General features: G+C 40.8%; 1 long non-coding RNA gene across 1 annotated transcript; it reads left to right on the forward strand.

Annotated features, from left to right (window-relative positions):
• The first annotated feature begins 427 nt into the window (after window positions 1-427).
• On the forward strand, window positions 428-19,235 carry LOC102965135. Its single transcript, XR_443599.2, has 3 exons — window positions 428-576; window positions 16,418-16,532; window positions 18,437-19,235. It is a non-coding gene; the product is annotated as an uncharacterized LOC102965135 (long non-coding RNA).
• Window positions 19,236-19,533: the final 298 nt, after the last annotated feature.

The following is a 19,533-nucleotide window of genomic DNA, read 5'->3' on the forward strand; positions in this document are numbered from 1 at the left end:
GTTGAGAACGTTGCATTCTAATATGCTCTTTTGATATGATATTAAACATATTTTGAAAAATTTAGGTATTATATCTGGTTTTAAGGACCACAGTATGTATTTTTCAAAGACTTTAGGATGTTGTTCACTGGGTGGAAGTATTGGAAAATATATTCTTCAGAGGTACTTGTTTTGTTGCAGCTAGAGCAGCAACCACAGCAGACAGTCTAGATAGGAGAATGGACTCTGGATCTAGACTGCCTAGCTTGATTCCTGGTTCTGCTTTTTTTTTTTTGCTAGCTGTGTACGTCCGCTTTCACACATGTAAAGGATGAATGATGACTGGTGAGGACTTAATGCTTGCAAAGAAAGCACTTAGAACCCTGCCTAACACATATTAAACACTATGCAAGTGTTTGTTTAAACAAAAAATCTCAAGCTTTGTCTCTGCCGTGCCGTAGATGCTAATATCGAGTGCCAGCAGAAGCAGCGTATCACTAAAGTGAAAAGAGAGATCTTCCTTGGGATTGATCTTCTCTTGTGAAACATCTTCCACATGCTCCCATCCAACTGGGGCCAAAGCTGGAGGACAAGAAGGTGAGGAAAGTATAGCAGAGTGTAACGCCATTGCTCAAAGTCTCAGGTTGGGGACTTGCTGGATCACGATTTGTTTATGTTATTTCCAATTAAAGATAAAGACCCTTGGCGTTACCCGGCAGTGGGTGATGGACAGAGTCAGGGTGTGGATTGTCAAGCATTTGTAGTTTTATGATGTGAAGGGCTTACTCTGGACAAATTGGAAGAGTTGTGAGTCATTTAGGGAGTCACTAGTGAGTCAGCCAGGCAGGGCACACAAGTCCAGGTGACAGTTCTGTGTCAGTTAGCCTTGTGCTGTTGCAGCCCTTCAGAGGCGTGAGGCCTTTCACTTGAAGAAGGTTCCTCGTCATGCTGGCTGACAGAGTCCCATCCCCAGGGACAGAGCTTGAAAGTGGAGTACAGGCTGGATGGCAGCCCCTACCACCTCCTCCGCCCAGGGTTTGGTGCAGAACACAAGCTACATTGAATGCAGTAGCCCGGAAGGCAGGTTTTTGAATGTCCCCTCCTAGGCTTCAGCTCAGAATATGTGTTGTTCATTCTGTTCTGTCTTACTTGACTTAAATTGCTGGAGTTGGGGAAGAGCTGGTTTCGTGATTTTTGTCATCGAATCCAATGGACAATTGCTAATCACAACTTACAATAATCCACAAGCATCTTGCTGACAGTCCAAGGCTGTTTTTCACCAGAGGTTTTATTAAGGCACTTAATTTAGGGTTAGGGTGCTGCTGAAACTTTCAGGAGTCTAAAAACAAAGAAGGACACACCAGAGTATTAGACCCTTTTAGCCATAAATCATATTTCTACAGTACCATTGGTTCTTTTTTTCTACCTACGCTTATGATTTAAGATGATGCATTTTCTTTTATTTCCAATAGTTAGCAAGCTGTAACTGAAAGATTGAGAGCTTGGGAAAGGCCCTGGGTAAACCAGTCCGTCTATTGACATAGAATCACATCAGGAGCGGCCTCACAAGATTTGTGAGTTTTGGCCTCTCCTGTTTCTCATCAAATATTTCTCTTCGGTATTATCTGCAGTCAGATTCCTCATTGGATAGGCAATAGATTAAAATCCCATTGAAGTTTGGAATTCAACCAAACACAGCAGAAAGTCTTGGTTCTTTGACATTACCTCCCCAGACTATTTTCTTACAGTTTGAGTGGTCCTGAAATTTGGAAGGTAGTATCTCTACTATCCCCCACAAAGAGACTACTCCCTATAAAAAGTTTTATTGTTTCAAATATATTTACTCTCATTCTTAGGGAAACTTGAAATAACTTCTATTGTTCTAATCTTACCCTTTTCTTAGAAACTTGTCATTTCCATTCCCATCTCCTGCCCTGGGTTTTTTCCATTCTAAAATGAGCAGGAAGCCTGCTTTTTTAGCTCACTCATAAGTTAGTATAAGCCTAACTCCAGAAACAGGTGTTTTGATGATCATGCTTCTATCTAATAATGTTGCATGCATTCAATTGCAAATTGAATGCAAAAATGCATTACAATTTCCAAAGTACTTTTCAAATGCATGATCACATTTAATCAACCTGAGCTTTTGAGATGGCGGTTATGATCTCCATTTTTACAAACTGGAAAACTGAAGCTCAGAGATCCACATACTGTGCTACCCAAAGGCTATGAAGAGAATCAGGCTTTTCACTTTTTATTGACTAAAATTTGAGATTTCCCCCCTCCCCATACTTTCCATAGACTTAACCAGTAGTACAACTTTAAAACCTCTTTTGCTCACTTGATGATATGTAGCACAATTCACGTAGTGGGAAATATCTACATTGGTAGCTAGCCTGTGAATTTGTCCCAACTTATATACAGAATCTTTTGGAATGGTTTAAAATTCTTAGGATTTTCAACTCAGACCAGACAAAAGGACAATATACAATTCTTTGGCAAAATTGGTAGTAGTTAGCATATCTGCAGCCTCTCAAAGTAATCAGTTAGAGAATCTTGAATTTCTGTTTGTTTTGCTTGTAATGTGTCCTAGCTAATTCGATATTTTCACTTTTTCTAACTTTTTTTCAGGGTGTGTTGACACTCAGGTTAATTTTGAGTGGCTTTTAAGAATATCCAGGGCATGGAGTGCCTGGGTGGCTCAGTTGGTTAAGCGTCTGACTCTTGATTTCAGCTCAGGTCATGATCTCACAGTTTGTGAGATCGAGCCCTGTGTCATGCTCAGGACTAACAGTGTGGAGCCTGTTTGGGATTCTCTCTGTCTCTGCCTCTCCCTGATCTGGTGCGCGCGCTCTCTCTCTCTCTCTGCCTCTCCCCCTGCTGGTGCTCTCTCTCTCTCAACATAGATAAATAAACATTTAAAAAAAAAAAAAAAAGAATATCCAGGCAGAGTGCCATATAATAGGCACTTAATGCATTTCAAATAAATGATTGAATTGTTCACCATATAGGCATATAGCAATTTGTAAGTAAGTATCCCTAAAATGCAAATAGTTATGTTTATTGTTTTAAACTAGAAGATTTTAACATAGTCTGAAGTGTTGTAGGAAGGAGCAAGGACTTTGGAATGTGAAACTTTCTGGGTTTGAATGTTCATCACTTACTGTGAGTTACTGCACCTTCCTTAGGCAATAACTTCTCTGGTATTCAATTTCCTCACCTGCAAGTTTGGGATTGTATTACCTACCTTGCAAGACTGCTGTAAGGATAATCTGGAAAGATGTATGAAAAGTATTCAGTAGTATGCTTGACACATAAAATGTGCTCAAAGTTCATGCCCAGAATTTGATGAAGACAGAGATAGCTATGGTGGCTCTAAATGATTGTGTTACTATATTTTTAAAAAGATATTTCTGAGCGCTGTTATGTAGTAAATATGTGAGAGGAGTATAAAGATACATATAACATTATCTTAGCCCTGCAAGATTCCTACATCTGCTATTGAGGTAGCGACAAGCCTGAAGTTTCCAAATGTGCAAAGACTAATTTAAATCCTATCCTAAAAGTGCGATTAATGTTGAGGACTCTGAGGGGCAAGCAGCATGGAGGCGGTAGGGGAGTAAAGTAGATGATAGGGGACATTTTTCGGTCTCACCTCCCACACTGGCTAGTAAGCCAGTGCTGAGGCCTCTGCTGGTGTCTTCAGCAACCATGGAAGCTGCTGCCAACTACTGACACTGATCCAGAGGGGAAAGAATTAGCCACAGACTGCTGATGGGAGCTTTATACAAAGTAGAGTGAGATGGCTGAGTCTTTTTCTGAGGAAAGACCCAAAGCCTGTCAGTATTCATAATCAACCAAAGTCATACAGCGATCTTTTTTAAAAATTTTTTTTAATGTTTATTTATTTTTATTTTTGAGAGACAGAGAGACAGAGTGTGAGGGTGGGGGACGGGCAGAGAGAGAGGGAGACCCAGAGTCCGAAGCAGGCTCCAGGCTCCGAGCTGTGAGCACAAAGCCCAACGTGCGGCTCTAACTCACAAACCTCGAGATCATGACCTGAGCCGAAGTCGGACACTTAACCAACTGAACTACCCAGGCATCCCTTACAGAAATCATTTTTTGACATAATTTTGGGGTATGGCATTTTTAGAATTTGTGTATGCAACTTAATTGGCAGCCAAGCTGCCAATGATAAGGTTGTATATTATCTAATTAACCTTTGTATGTAAAAACCAATTGCATAATCTGTAGCATAAAATCCTTGTGATGATGATACCGGTTCAATAAAGTATTATACATTTTGCATGTAAGAGCAAAGAGCCCAAAATAGTTAAGATAATTTTGAAGAGGAAGAGGTGACTGGGTGGCTCAGTTGGTTAAGCATCCAGATTCTGGATTTTGGCTCAGATCATGGTCTCATGGTTCATGAGATGGAGCCCCATGTTGGGCTCTGTGCTGACAGCACGGAGCCTGCCTGGGATTTTCTCTCTCCCTCACTCTCTGCCTCTACCCAACTCTCGCATGCATATGTCTCTCTGAATATAAATAAATAAACTTCAGGGGTGCTTGGGTGGTTCACTTGGTTAGGCGTCAGACTTTGGCTTAGGTCATAATCTCATGGTTTGTGAGTTCGAGCCCCACGTGGGGCTCTCTGCTGTCAGCATGGAGCCTACTTTGGATACTCTGTCCCCCTTTCTCTCTGCCCCTCCCCTGCAGGTTCTCTCTCTTTCTCTCAAAATAAATAAGCTTTAAAAAAAAAACCTTAAAAAAACATAACTTTGAAGAACAAGGTGCAGAATTTAACCTTAATACATATCAACACTTATTATGAAGCTAGGGTAATCAAGGCAGCATAGTAATGACAAAGGCTTAGCCATACATGCTGATGGGACAGAATGGAAAATTTAGAAACAGATCCATACATACATATATGAAAACATGGTATATATGAGAGGCCAGATTAGGGAAAACTTAATGGTTCACTAATGGATTTAGGTACAACAGGGAAAAAAAAGGAAAATTAGGTTTCTATATCATACCATAAACAAAACTCAGTTATGGCTGGCTTAAAGACATAAATGTGTAAAGCACAATTTTTAAACATCTAAAGGAAACATGTTATGCACTTGAGATAGGATGTCTTAAACAAAGTACAAAAATCATAAAGACATGGACAAACAAACTTGACTATGTTAAAATTAGAAACTCCTAAAATTAAAAGACACGTAAACAAGTGTAAGACCAGTGAGCAACTAAGAGATTTAAACATATGGAAAAATTCATGTATGGGATATATAAAGAATCCCTAAAATCAACCCAGCAGAAAAATGGGTAAAGGATGTGAATCGGCAGTGCGCAGAAAAGAAAACTCAAATGGTCGATAATCATGAGAACTTAGTGATCGGGGCAATGCAAAGTTAAAACTGTCAGAAGGTAGGATTTTGTATCCACCAGAAACCAAATTTGGTGGAGATGTAGAACAAACAGGAATCTTCTGCATCGCTCATGGGAGAATTTCACTGGCACTACCCCTTTGGAAAACAGTTTGATAAAATCCAGTACTGTGGATGAGCCTGCATACTACCTGCACCTCTGCTGCTGGGTTTAATCTCTAGAGAAGCTTTCACAGCACCAGCCACAGTCCTAATGCAGAGTAGGGGCTCGGGAAATAGATCTTAGAAAAAGGAAAGAGGGAGGGAGGAAGGAAGGAAGAATATTTATGTCATTGGCTTCATTTTTGCTTTGTTCTTAGTGTTGTAGGACCCTGTACATGCCAGGATGTATCCGAAACCACCCTACAGGTTTGTCAAATGCCTGCAATTTTGAGAATCTCAGATTAGCCTCTACATCTCCCAGACTCTACTGTGAATGGAGATAACAATTTTCGTAACTGATGAATTAAATACATTCCATAAATGTATTTTCTTACGGAATTCACAGGGGTATAAATACCAAGCTCTAATTGCTTATTTAAAATGAATCTAATATATAAAATGAGATGTGCCAGTATGTTACGGGTAGCATAAAACATTAGTTATCCCTAGATCCTTACAATTCTAATGGCAAAGAAAGATGAGACCTGATGCCCTGAAAAGATAAAATGTCTTTTTCAGGCATATGAATAATCAACAAATATTCTACTGGCTTATGGAGAAATGGGTGTTCTCTTTAAATAGTAAATATTCGTATGCACTAAGCCAATCCTTTTATAACTATATTCCTAAGAGCATAGAAAACATGGCAGCTCTTCCCATAGCTGGAAGAATGTGTGGTTACCCTGGCAACAGCATCTTAGTTCCTGCTTCCAAGTACCACCTGGTGATTTCAAGTCTAACAGCTGTGCAGCATCTACATTTCCATTGAGGAAATAAAATGCATTCATGCATCATCTCATGGAGCATTTAAGAAGAAACAAGCTTGCAAATTTGGGGAAGGAGGGAAAGAAATAACACTACATACCAGCAGAGCCAATTGAAGTTTAAAAGCCCTAACTGCAGTCTTGGAAGCTGGCCGAAGCAGCCAAGGCTACCACATTAGAGCTGTAGGGTCTTGAGGCAAATTTTCCATCAGAACACTAACAATCACGTAGGCCCCTTAGCCCAAGCACGGTTTCTTACCTCTTACCCAAAATATGTACTCTTAAGTGGAATTGGCAATCTCTGTCCTAACAGGCAGCTACACAAAATGGCTGTGTATGCATCACAAGAGAAGTAGAGGAAAGTGAAGAAAACACTATCCTCCGTTTCATGCTCGTTTCTTAGTGCTCCCACTTTTACCCAAGGGATTAGGACCTTTCTCAGATCTAGTCATATTAAATTTTTTTATGTTTATTTTTGAGAGAGGGAGAGAGACAGAGACAGAGACAGTGAGAGAGAGCATGAGCAGAGGAGGGGCAGAGAGAGAGACACAGAATCCAGGCTCCAGGCTCTGAGCTGTGAGCACAGAGCCCAATGTGGGGCTTGAACTCACGAACCGTGAGATCATGACCTGAGCCAAAGCTGGATGCTTAACTGACTGAGCCACCCAGACACCCCTTGATCTAGTCATATTAAAAAAGCTAAATCCTACAGTGACTTCCAATAAAACAAGTTTTATGGGAATTTCTGGATTAAGTGGTTGACTGCCAGAGGGGAAGAATAGCGTTGCTAGGCTGAAGGGACACAGCGGGCTAGGGAATAATTTCCCTGTCCTCTCAAAGAAAAAAAACTATAAACAAATAATTTAAGATTTAAATTTAATTTTTTCCTTTCCCTTTTTCCCTGATTATTACGATTCTGCACATATGTTTGGAGAATTTAGAAAATGTAGAAAAAAGTATGTAGGAAGGACAACTAAAATCACTGAAGATACTGACGTTGTTAACATTTTGGAAAAGCACTTTTAGTCTTTTTTTTATGCATTTTTTCACCTTTGTTCTGCATTTTGGAAGGGCTACTAAAGTGATCCATCCACAGCACAATTAATTTTCTGCAATACCCATTATGATTGTTATTGCTTCAAAGGAATACTTTAATCCTGGAAAATGCCTACACGGCATTTTAAGTTTCCTTGCCTTTTTTTTCTTATACTAGTAGCTTCATACTCATTTCTCCTGTCATCTTAGTCTATCTGTTCTTGAATTTCTTCCTTTCATTTTATAGAGCTCACATTTTCATACACCTCTGTTTAGGACACCAAACAAGACATGAACATCTTCTCTGGTACTGTAGAAACTTTTCAAAACCATCATGTTGCTTTCGTCCTGCTTCACCTTCCCACAGGGAGAGATTTATCCAGCCCGATAGAAATAGGGTATACAGAACATCTCTAGCACTGTCCACCTCTATTCTGACAATTTCTCCTCTTCGAACTAAACATTGAAGGCTGGCTATGTGCACAGCCTCTGTCCAGTTTCCAGGGCTTAGGATTACTTCACTGGATCACTCCATAAATAACTAAAGTCCTACTATGTGCACATACTGTCGTAGGTGCTGGTGAAAGGGCAGTGAACAAAACAAGCTTATGTAAAATAAGTAAACATACACTTGTACAATGTAGATTATAATATTAAGCTTCTAGTAAGGGAGACAGGAGGTTAAAGAGGCAGTTATTTTACCTACAGGGCCAGGGAAAGACTTGCAGACTGAGAAGGTGATATTTGAGCTGGTGGGATTCAGGAAGTGAGTTCTTTGGTTATCTGGAAGAACATTCCCAGAAGAGTAGTCAGAGAGGGCCTTTTAAGCCATTCTAAGGCTTTTGGTCTTTATTCCATGTGAGAGGGATTGCCCTTCTAGGGTTCTGAGCAGAATGAAGTTCTAGAAACCAAGTGAACCAAATATTTTAAGAAGAGAGTGAGCAAGTGTGTCTGGTGTTGGACAGGGTGAATGGGAGGAGGCTGAGAACAGACCTTTGTATGTAGCACCATGGGGAGGGGTCAGTGGTGACTTCCACAGGAACTATTCCAATGAAGTAAGGAGGGTGAGAGCTGTTTGAAATGGATTCTGGAAGGAGTGGGAGGGGCTGGACAGGAGGCAGACTACGACTCTTTGAGGAGTTGGAGTTTTACTCTTAAAAGGAAGAGAAATGGAATGGTAGCAGGAGGAGGATGTGGGACCAGGAACATTTTTTAAAATTTTTTAATGGAAGGAGTTATTACAGCACATTTGTGTGCTGGGAATGATCCAGCAGAGAGCAACAACTCAATGATGCAGGAGTAGGTAGACAATTGCTGGAGCAAAGTCTTGGAGTAGGGTGAGAAGGGATGGGCTCCAGAGCGCCAGTGGAGGGACATGAGCATTCACGTGACTACAGGAGGGAGGCTGCGGTGTGGGCTCAGAGGGACCTCCGTGGTCGGGAGCACAGACGTCCGCTTGGTATGGCTCAGCTGGCCTTCGCGGGCAGTTAGCATATTTGACAGACTAAAGTGCCATCTGCCGTACATCTGGTGAACCGTGTGCACCGGTGCCTCTCCCCCCTGCCCCAATAGACACACACCTGTGGGCACTGTTCCCAGGGCTGTCCTTATCCTCGCCACTTCATGTTGGTAAAGCAAGCACTATATGTATGTCAGTTTAAATGCACTATATGTATTGTGCAGTTTAAAAAAACTTGGGCTCAGACCAGTGTAGCCACTAACGTAAGGTCACGCGTTGATAAACAGTAGGGCAGGGGATTGAACCCAGACATTTTGACTGTTTCTGGGTTCTGTGGACCCAGGAAATAGGGAAGGGGTATTTACTTCCCAAGATTGAGATTCAATGTCTTTTTCCTGCTCTTGTCTCCAGAGGAGTCCACCACGGGGATGACTGTGTGAATGCACAATCCCTTCAGGTACACAAGGGTGCCTTCACCTGGTGGAGGGCATCTCCAGATGCGTGCAATGTACAGATGGCCTCGTTACCCCATTTACTTGTGCAGAGGCTTAAAGCACCTGGAACCTGCCTCTCCCACCATAGTCTTCGAGGGGCTGCATTTGGACTGCACCCTCCTGCCCGTTCATCCACCAAACCACCTTTCCGTTAACATTCCACAGTTTCCTCTTGCTCTTTAGATCTGGGGAGAAGCAGGGTTTTATGCTCATTCAATTGCCCCGAACCAGAGGATAATAGATTTTTCAACCTGGAAGGAATCATTCCAGGGAGACCTCTGGTTAAACTTCTTTGTATTCACCCCATTTTCTTTATCCGCTCTGTTGGCATCTCAGGCACCAGCTAACATGTACTTCTAGAACCTTCTACCTTCAACCCAAGAAAATACACACATCTGCTTTGTTTTCTTTTGGAAGAAGCTCTAAGAAAAAAGATGTGAGAGTTCAGCTGGCTCCCTGCTCTTCCAAGGGCTGTCACTGCAATCATGTGGGGCCACTGGAGGTAGGGCTTTAACATGTACCAGGCATTTTCCTCAAAATCTGCTACTTTATGTTAGGTGAGCAGTACATTCCAAGTGGCAAGTGCTTTCTATTACACATTCATAATGTATATTAAGTCTTTGTAAACTATCATGTCAGGTCATGGTTAATCAGTTAAAACTCCTAGTTATAAGGAAGTGTTATTACTTAAAAAGTTCAAGGATATAGGCCACTGGGTGGCTCAGTGCTTAAGCGCCTGACTCTTGATTTCAGCTCATGGGATTGAGCCCCACCTTGGGCTGGTGGTGCAGAGCCTGCTTGGGAGTATCTCTCTCCCTCTATCTCTGCACCTCCCCTGCTCTCTCTCTCCCTCTCTCCCTCAAAATAAATAAATAAACTTAAAAAAAATTTCAGAGATACAGAGGAATGAAAAGAGTATTTTAAGAACTAAAATAAAACATGAGTAACCCAGGAGTATATTTAGGCGGTACTTAAATACACCTTAAAAATTAAATGTTAGGTTAAAAAGTATTTAGAAAAAAATACTAAAGTTTAGAATGTGTGTGTATATATATATACATAATATTTTCAGATGCACCAGTGGCTCAGAAGCATACCCACTGGAGAACATCATGGAATGAAAGATGTTTCATTCTATCCCCTCAGAAAGTTTTACAGGACTTCTCCCGTCGATTTGCTGCCCTTGGCAATCCCTTGTCCTGAAGGCATGCTTCTTTTGTGGAAAAGCCCAGGCATGGAGAGTCATTGGGGAGAATCAATCATTTCAAAGATGATAGCTTTACTAATATCTCCATATATGTTGATGGTGTGTATGTGTGGGGGGTGGAAGTGAAGGCTAGGCAAAGCTAGAATTAGTCATATGAATGATGTACTTGTCTGGACACTGGGCCACTCCGGCCCCAATCAGTGCCAGTAAATCGTGCAGACTGCTCCAACACCACCACTCTGTTTCTATCCCACTCATATAAAATTCCATGCCAAGGTACAAACCACAATCCTCCCTTTCTTGGTTTTTCATGCAAAAACTATTTTAGAATAAATTTAAATGTCAAACCTTCAAGAACTCTGAACAGAGGGAACTTCAGCTCACTTAGTTCCCAACATGGCTAAAATAAAAAAAAATTCTGATGAGAGTACTAAACTTTTAGAGGTCTATATTGTTCATTGATTTAAGTTCCAAAGAAAAGCAAAATTGCTATGTTCAAGCAATAGGATATAAGAAGAAACAGTGAGAAAAGCATAAATATCAACAGCAGCACTTTTGTGCCTGGGAGAGGTCCTGAGTCCCTGTGTGTGAATAACTTGGCAATGGCTGCTGCATGCAGTGTGTAAACAAATACGGTCCCCACACCATTTAAAATATTCAACATTGACCTAAACAGGCATAGACACAGAATGCCAGTCCAGGCAGACATTTGTGAATGTACACACAGAACACAATGCAGGAAGAACTTGGTGCTTTCTTTCCCCCACTATTTTATTATACACACATTTCAGATTCAATTCACATTCGAGTGTTCATAGTCTGAGCAATAGAAAACACATTTTTAATCAGTCCTAGACAGCAGGAAAAACTTCCTGCAGGAGTTCTAGGAGGTTTATTCTTCATTTAGCAGATGTTTATTGATAATAGAAGGCAGGAAGTTATATGACATGTCTCTAGTTTCAAAGAGCTTAAAATATGGTTGAGATCTATAGGGGAGTTGGTCATCAGGGAGTTTAAGAGAACTTTTATATAGTTTTGTGAGAAAGGTATAAAATCATAAAGAGGAAAGAGAAGGCCAGAGTTTTGATTTCAGAATTACAAACTAAAAAGGAATGTCCAGGCAATCTGGAAAAGTCTTGAGGTAGAAACAACTGAACCAAGAATAATAGATATGCATTATCTAATCCAGTGTTTCCCAGGTTACGGAGTGGGACTCTAGGGGATCCCTTTGAGGATCTGGTGAAAGTTATGGACCCCAAAATAGCCATCTACCCTCAAACTTTTATATAGAATATAAGAGATTTGAAGTCTGAGTCCATGGACTTTATATTGTAAATCTAATACAGTTACATTTACCGTGGTTAGTGAATGGTCACTGTTTATTCACTTCCTTGTCTCCTCTAGTAGAATAGAAGTATTTCTAGGATGGGACTGCACTATGTTTTATCTTTCATTCAAACCCTTCTCTGTTTAGCATTGTGTTGTTGTGTAGAAGGTACTAAAAGAGTTGGGTCCTGTCTCAATGTTTAGGTATTAGGTTAATACAGCATCTTCCAAATGTCAGTCATTTGAGTAACTTTCTCAATTTTTGCCATGGCTGTTTACCACCTTGGTTATTATTTAGTACCTATAGCTGCAAAATAATGATTTTTGGTGATAGAACACTAAATAATATCACATATCAGGATGAGTGAGCATGTTATTTTCATTCTATTTTCTTTCAGTCCAGTTTACACCAAAGAGAGATTTGCAGTTTACTTCCGGTTTACCTTTTAATACTTTTCTGACATTTGAGCATCTTCCTTTGGAACTAATGCAGAGGCTTCTGTATGCAGCAGTATTTGGCTAGAAGTGAATAACATTGCTTTCTTCTTTTTTTTTTTTTTCATTGTGTTTAGTTTTATGAAAAGTGATACTAGTTTTCCCTATGGAAGTGACAAAAATTTTCTTTCAACATATACTTGTTAAAAAAAGTTTATTTAGGGAAATACAGTAAATCAGTTCTCTGTTGCTGTGTAACAAGCTACCCCAAACATAGTGGCTTAAGAAACAGTGACTTATTAGGATTCTGTGGGTTAGCTAGACTCAACTGGGCAATTCTTCTCCTCCACATGATATCCGATGGGGTCATTCCTTCATCTTGAGAACTTGGATGAGGCCAGAAGGTCCCAGATGGCTTCCCTCATGCCTGTCAGCCCAGCTGGAGTGGCTGGAGTGGCTGAAACTGGCTGAGCCTCTTTCTCCATGTGGCCTCTCATCATTCAGTAGTCTGACCTGGGCTTTTTCACATCATGGATGGATCTCCAGAGATTAAAAAAGAAAGCTGCAAAGTTTCTTAAGGCCTAGACCTGGAAGTCAAAAGTATTACTTCTGCTATATCCGACTGGTTAAAGCATGTGACTGGACAAGTCTAGATCCAAGGGGAGGAGAAATAGACTTCACATCTTTTTGGGAGATTAGAGGCACTCATGTCCAGAGATGGAAAGAAGCTTTGGCAATAATTTTGCAAATAATCTACCACAAATGGCAGGTAAGTAAGTAATAGGACAAGTTGTGGCAGATATGGCAAAAATTGTGAGAGTGTTACTCAAATGACTAGTATTTGGAAATGCTGTATTAATCTGATACCTGAATATTGCACTAGATAGTCCATGGACATTTTTTAGTATCTTGTGCATACTAAACGCAGTGCTACATGCAAAGGGATTAAAGGAAAAAGATAAAACATGATACAAACATGTCTGGGGAGGACTTACATTCTAGTCAGGGAGATAGGTGTATAAATAAATAGTTTTAAAGGGGCACCTGGCTGGCTCAGTTGGTAGAGCATGAGAGTCTTGATCCCGGGGTTGTGGATTCGAGCCCTGTGTTGGGTGAAGAGATCAATTAAAAATTTTTAAAAATCTTAAAAAAAGTGGTTATAACAAAATAACCATGATGCTTGTTGCAGTAAGTATTTAGAGTCCTGACTTTTTTTTTCACATTCTAAATATTTTTTGTAATTTAATTTTTTATTTTTTAAAATTTACATCCAAATTAGTTAGCATATGATTTCAGGAGTAGATTCCTTAATGCCCCTTACCCATTTAGCCCATACCCCCTCCCACAACCCTCCCATAACCTTCAGTTTGTTCTCCATATTTATGAGTCTCTTATGCTTTGTCCCCCTCCCTGTTTTTATATTGTTTTTGTTTCCCTTCCCTTATGTTCATCTGTTTTGTCTCTTAAAGTCCTCATATGAGTGAAATCATATAATTTTTGTCTTTCTCTGACTAATTTCACTTAGCATCGTACCCTCCAGTTCCATCCACATAGTTGCAAATGGCAAGATTTCATTCTTTTTGATTGCCGAGTAATACTCCATTATATATATATATATATATATATATATATATATATATACATACCACATCTTCTTTATCCATTCATCCATCGATGGACATTTGGGCTCTTTCCATACTTTGGCTATTGTTGATAGTGTGGCTATAAACATGGGGGTGCATGTGTCCCTTCAAAACAGCACACCTGTATCCCCTGGCTAAATGCCTAGTAGTGCAATTGCTGGGTCGTAGGGTAGTTCTATTTTTAGTTTTTTGAGAAACCTCCATACTGTTTTCCAGAGTGACTGCACCAGCTTGCATTGCCACCAACAATGCAAAAGAGATCCTCTTTCTCCGCATCCTCGCCAACATCTGTTGTTGCCTGAGTTGTTCATGTTAGCCATCCTGACAGGTGTGAGGTAGTATCTCATTGTGGCTCTGATTTGGATTTCCCTGATGATGAGTGATGTTGAGCATTTTTTCATGTGTCAGTTGGCCATCTGGATGTCTTCCTTGGAGAAGTGTCTATTCATGTCTTTTGCCCATTTCTTTACTGGATTATTTGTTTTTTGGGTGTTGAGTTTGATAAGTTCTTTATAGATTTGGGATACTAACCCTTTATCTGATATGTTGTTTGCAAATATCTTCTCCCATTCTGTCGGTTGCCTTTTAGTTTTGCTGATTGTTTCCTTCACTATGCAGAAGCTTTTTATTTTAATGAGGTCCCAGTAGTTCATTTTTGCGTTTGTTTCCCTTGCCTCCGGAGACGTGTTGAATAAGAAGTTGCTGCGGCCAAGACCAAAGAGGTTTTTGCCTGCTTTCTCCTCGAAGATTTTGATGGCTTCCTGTCTTACATTGAGGTCTTTCATCCATTTTGAGTTTATTTTTGTGTATGGTGTAAGAAAGTGGTCCAGGTTCATTCTTCTGCATGTCGCTGCCCAGTTTTCCCAGCACCACTTGCTGAAGAGACTGTGTTTATTCCATTGGATATTCTTTCCTGCTTTGTCAAAGATTAGTTGACCATACATTTGTGGGTCCATTTCTGGGTTCTCTATTCTGTTCCATTGATCTGAGTGTCTGTTCTTGTGCCAGTGCCATACTGTATTCATGATTACAGCTTTGTAGTATAGCTTGAAGTCTGGGATTATGATACTTCCTGGTTTGGTTTTCTGGAGTCCTGACATTTTACAGAGAAGTTTAAGAGCATGTGGATTTTCTTGGGCCCATGACTTTTATCAGATTCTCAAGGAAGTGTGAGACCCTAAAAGGACCTAAAACGCATTGATTGACTCAAGAGACACACTGGTGTGATGCACAAGGGTGACCACTGCTAGCTGCAGTGTTAAGGAAAAGGCTTCACTGAGGCTCTAACACAGGTGGGCAGGATTGCTTGAGGAGGAAGAACTGGCTGGAGTTGAAAGTCAATTAGATGTGGTGAGAGGATGGAGGGGGGTGAGATGTGTGGAGGGAAAGGAGGAGGAAAGTGGTGAAAGAGGAGAGGAATGTGGGGAATTGGAGAAAGAAGAGAGAGAAGTTTATTCCAGGATAACTGGATTTTCTGGCTGGCCAGAATGGTAGGTGGTAGAAAATAAGTGAGGAAGAGTAGATTTTCTGGGAACTCTTTGCAGAATTCTGCTTTTTCCAAGTTGTCATTGAGATGCCCGTATGATAAAGCAATAAACAATTGGACATGCAGATCTGGAACTTACTTACCTTGTGCCAGGCACCTTTATAGAAATTGGTTATAAAACAGTGAATAGCCGAAGAGAAGTGATGCCTATGTTCCCATGGAGCTTATATTCTAGTAGGGCTGGGGTCAGGGGGAAGATGGACAGAGAGACAATTAGTATGTAAAAAAATTCATATAAATTTTATCTAATGCTAAATTCTAAGAATGAAAAAAATTAATTAATGGAATAGGGAGGGTTGGGGCAGCTACTTTATCTAGGGTAATATGGTAATTGAAGGCAGCTTTTTGAAATATAACCCAAAGCTAGGAAAAAGGCCTACCCTCTTTTAACTTAACAAGGTAGGAAAATTATACTAGCAGGAGGTTAACTTTTGCCATGTAAGGTGGTCTCACCCAGAGACCAGATGGTTGTGAGGGACTCCTTCCCAACCACCTCTACCGAATCTTCTGAATCTTCCCTATCTAGCCATAGAACCATGTGGAGTAGATAATGATAACCCGCTCTGATGGTCAGGACACCAGAGATGTGGAAACCACAGGGAGAGAGGAACTCTAGGGGAGAGGGAGAGAATGCATAGAAGGCTGGCAACAGGAGTGGTCACTTACTGACTATTGATGGGGTGCCATCTGGGGCTCCCAAACATAAGGGAGCAGGTCTCATTCCCACAGTTAGTACCTAGGAATGACTTAGTCTAGGGATGCCACTCTCTATTCCTCACCGCACTTTGATGTGGTACAGGATGGATTCCATCACTGTATGAGATGGACTACATCACTTGGAGTTGAGTGAAGAACCATTTGTACAGTCTTTTGGGTTTGGATGTGTTGATTTGAGATAGTAGTAGGACCTGATCCTCTCTCACCATCCACAGGCAGTTGTCTGAACCCCTACAGTGGGCACAATGGGTTGAGAACAGAATTGCCTGTGGATCAATCCGCCACCAGGCACACGTTGTCTTCTGACCATTTTACTCCATCTACACCAAGGTAAGGACATACATATTTAATTTTTTAAGGACATTTCATAGTATAATATTATTCTTTTACTGTTATAATTTTTCAGTTACTCATTTCGGAACACATCTCCCCTCATCCTATGAAGAATGTGTACAATGCTAAGTAAATCAGTCAATGTCAATGATTCTGACTGCAACTACTTTGGTGCCAGGATGTCTCTTTAGATTTAGGGTGAACAAAAATAAATTAGGTTAAGACATGTGTTGAAATGATAGGATCCCATAAAATGAAATTTTCAGTGATCAGAACATATTATTTTAGAGCCTATAAAGATTTCAAATGTTGGATGAACAAAAAAGAATATAAGTGATTGGGTCTATTATTATTTTAAGCCTTAGGCAAAAGATCTCAAAACCCCAGCCTTTGAGTGTTACTAGAAATTTGGGGCAGAAGAAACAAGTAATGTGCCAGTCTATTGCCACAGCTCTACACCTCATTCTGGGTTTGGGAATGATTTTAGATAATTATTTTTCTGCCACTTGCTGTCACCACCCTGATTCAATCTATAAGCTGGGATGTTACACAAACTACAAAATGTAGTCAGGGAACAATTAATACATCAAACGCAGACAGTGAATAGGACTAAAATCCTAAAAAGTACACATTACAAAAAAGCTGGGTAAATCTGGGCTTGGTATCACGGAGCCGCTCTCTTCCTCTGTCCCATTGTTTGTGACCTTGACTATTTCCATCATGATGTAAACCCATGGAATCAAGTCACTGACATGTTTACGATTCCCTCATCACGTTTTGCAGTTATTAATACCATAGTGGTGGCAAGGACACTTTCAACATACAGTGCCTCCTGTCAAGAGAAAATGAAAACCTTCCGGTAAAGGTCCCAGAGCACTGGCAGTAGGCTCTGTTCTTCATCTGTCCCCTACAACAGACTCTATTCACTCTCAACCTAATCTAAAGGAGGGACAGATAACACTATTGGGGTCCCTTGTGTCGGTGACAGAGAATACTGCCATTACTACTACTACTACTAATAATATAAATGATAGCAATTATTTGGTGCTTACTATGTCCTAGGGGACTGTTGTAAGCACATTCTCTACATGAACCAATTTAATCCTCACAGCAGCAGTAGACCCCATTACTACCCTCCTTTTGCAGATGGGGAAACTGAGGCCCAGAGAGGTTCCCACAGCTGAGAAGTGGCAGAGCTGGGATAGCCGTGGGTGTTGACAGGTGCAGAAGATTGAGAAGCAGAAGTGAGGAATAGATGATTTTTCTGTAAGGTGAGAAAAGTCACTTGGGAAAAAGCTGTTCCATCTTGGAAGCCATTGCTATCTTTGAAGCCATCTTTGAAGCATCCCCGAGGAGAGGGAGTGATGTCAAGTTCCCAGCCCCAGGCTCTGCCCCGTCACGAAAAGAAGGGCAAAGGACCAAGCTGGAGGGTGTGGGGCTGCTGCCGAGACTCTTCTTGCCTACAGCCATGCACCCCAGAATCCTACAATGAACTGGAAGGATGGCTGAGGACACACTAAACGCCCCTGGTTGACAGAGGGCCCTGAGGTGCCACAAGCGCTTCCTGCTGGGTTATAGGGACACTGGTTTTTATTTATTTTTATTAACCTCCTGTCACTGATAGATAGGAATGACAAGGATAAAGCCTAAGACAAAAGGGAGGGGATCCTACTAGATTTTATGGAGACCTATGTGAACAGGAAGGAGACCTTCAGGTAGAATTTATTTACAGCTCTGCGGGGTGTATGGATTTGTGTTTATGGGTATGAGCATTTGGGAACTGTGGTATTTAAATTCCTTTAATGTTCTTAGAAGGTACCTGGGAGGATTCATTATTTTAGTTTTCATATTGATGCTATTAGGAAATGTTCAAAAACTCAGAATATCTTATTTCTTCACAGAAGTTCTTACTGGCACCTCTTCATGTGCTGCTCACTTGGCATCCATTGATGCTCCACATTTTGGACACGGAACCATCGCTCTCACCTGGACCCTATGGAGGGGACTAGGTTCCACGCAAGCACGTTGGAGAGGACGCACTTTCCCTTGCTGCCATGTTTTACCCTAGCCCCTCATTACTGTGTTCGGGAAATTATTCCTTTTTCCACCCCTAATTAGGCCTCTGGGTACTTTATGGTAAGTGTGACATTTTTCTCTTGACAGGCAGTATTATAGTGTAGAACTGTCCTTGTCACTCTTTATTGCTTTTAATAACTATGAAATCTCTTACAAGATGTCTAGAGCCTCATCAACATATGTTGATGGCACTGTTTTATCAGTCCTGAAATGGTCAAGGTCACAGACAATGTGCCAGAGGAAGGAAGACAGTGAACACATTATTATAAATAGATATGTGACTTGAAAATGACCCTTTCAGGCATGGGGACATTAGTTGGCAATAGGAAGGAAGTGATGAGATGCAATAATTTTATTTTGCTTAGGGAAGTCTCCAGGTGTATGTCAGACGCTTGCTATGTTTAATCTGATTGGCGTGTTAGCACATCAGAGGTTGAAACATTTATCATAGTTATTTCGTGATAATGAAAATGAATTAAAAGATAAGGTAGGGCAAAAGTATGGTTTGGATAGTCAAAAGCTAGCATCTGACACATTATTTTAACTGAGGAAATTTAAGTGAAACATGTGAGAACAATGTACCTTACATTTTGTCATTCTGGACTTAAAATTTTTTTAATGTTTATTTTTGAGAGAGGGAAAGAGAGTATGAGCAGGGGAGGGGCAGAGTGAGAGGGGGACACAGAATCCTAAGCAGGTTTCAGGCTCTGAGCTGTGAGCACAGAGCCTGACGCGAGCCTCGAACTCACCAGCCGTGAGATCACGACCTGAGCTGAAGTCAGATGCTCAATTGACTGATCCACTCAGGTGCCCCTGTCATTGTGAACTTTTTTAAAAACATAAGCATTGGGAAGCATTTTAGGTGGTAAGTTGAGATACTAGTACTGAATCCCATTTCCTTCCCTCTTGATGTCTCATTCAT

This window comes from Panthera tigris, chromosome B4, assembly GCF_018350195.1.
Source record: "Panthera tigris isolate Pti1 chromosome B4, P.tigris_Pti1_mat1.1, whole genome shotgun sequence".
In the NCBI taxonomy this organism is placed as follows: Eukaryota; Metazoa; Chordata; class Mammalia; order Carnivora; family Felidae; genus Panthera; species Panthera tigris.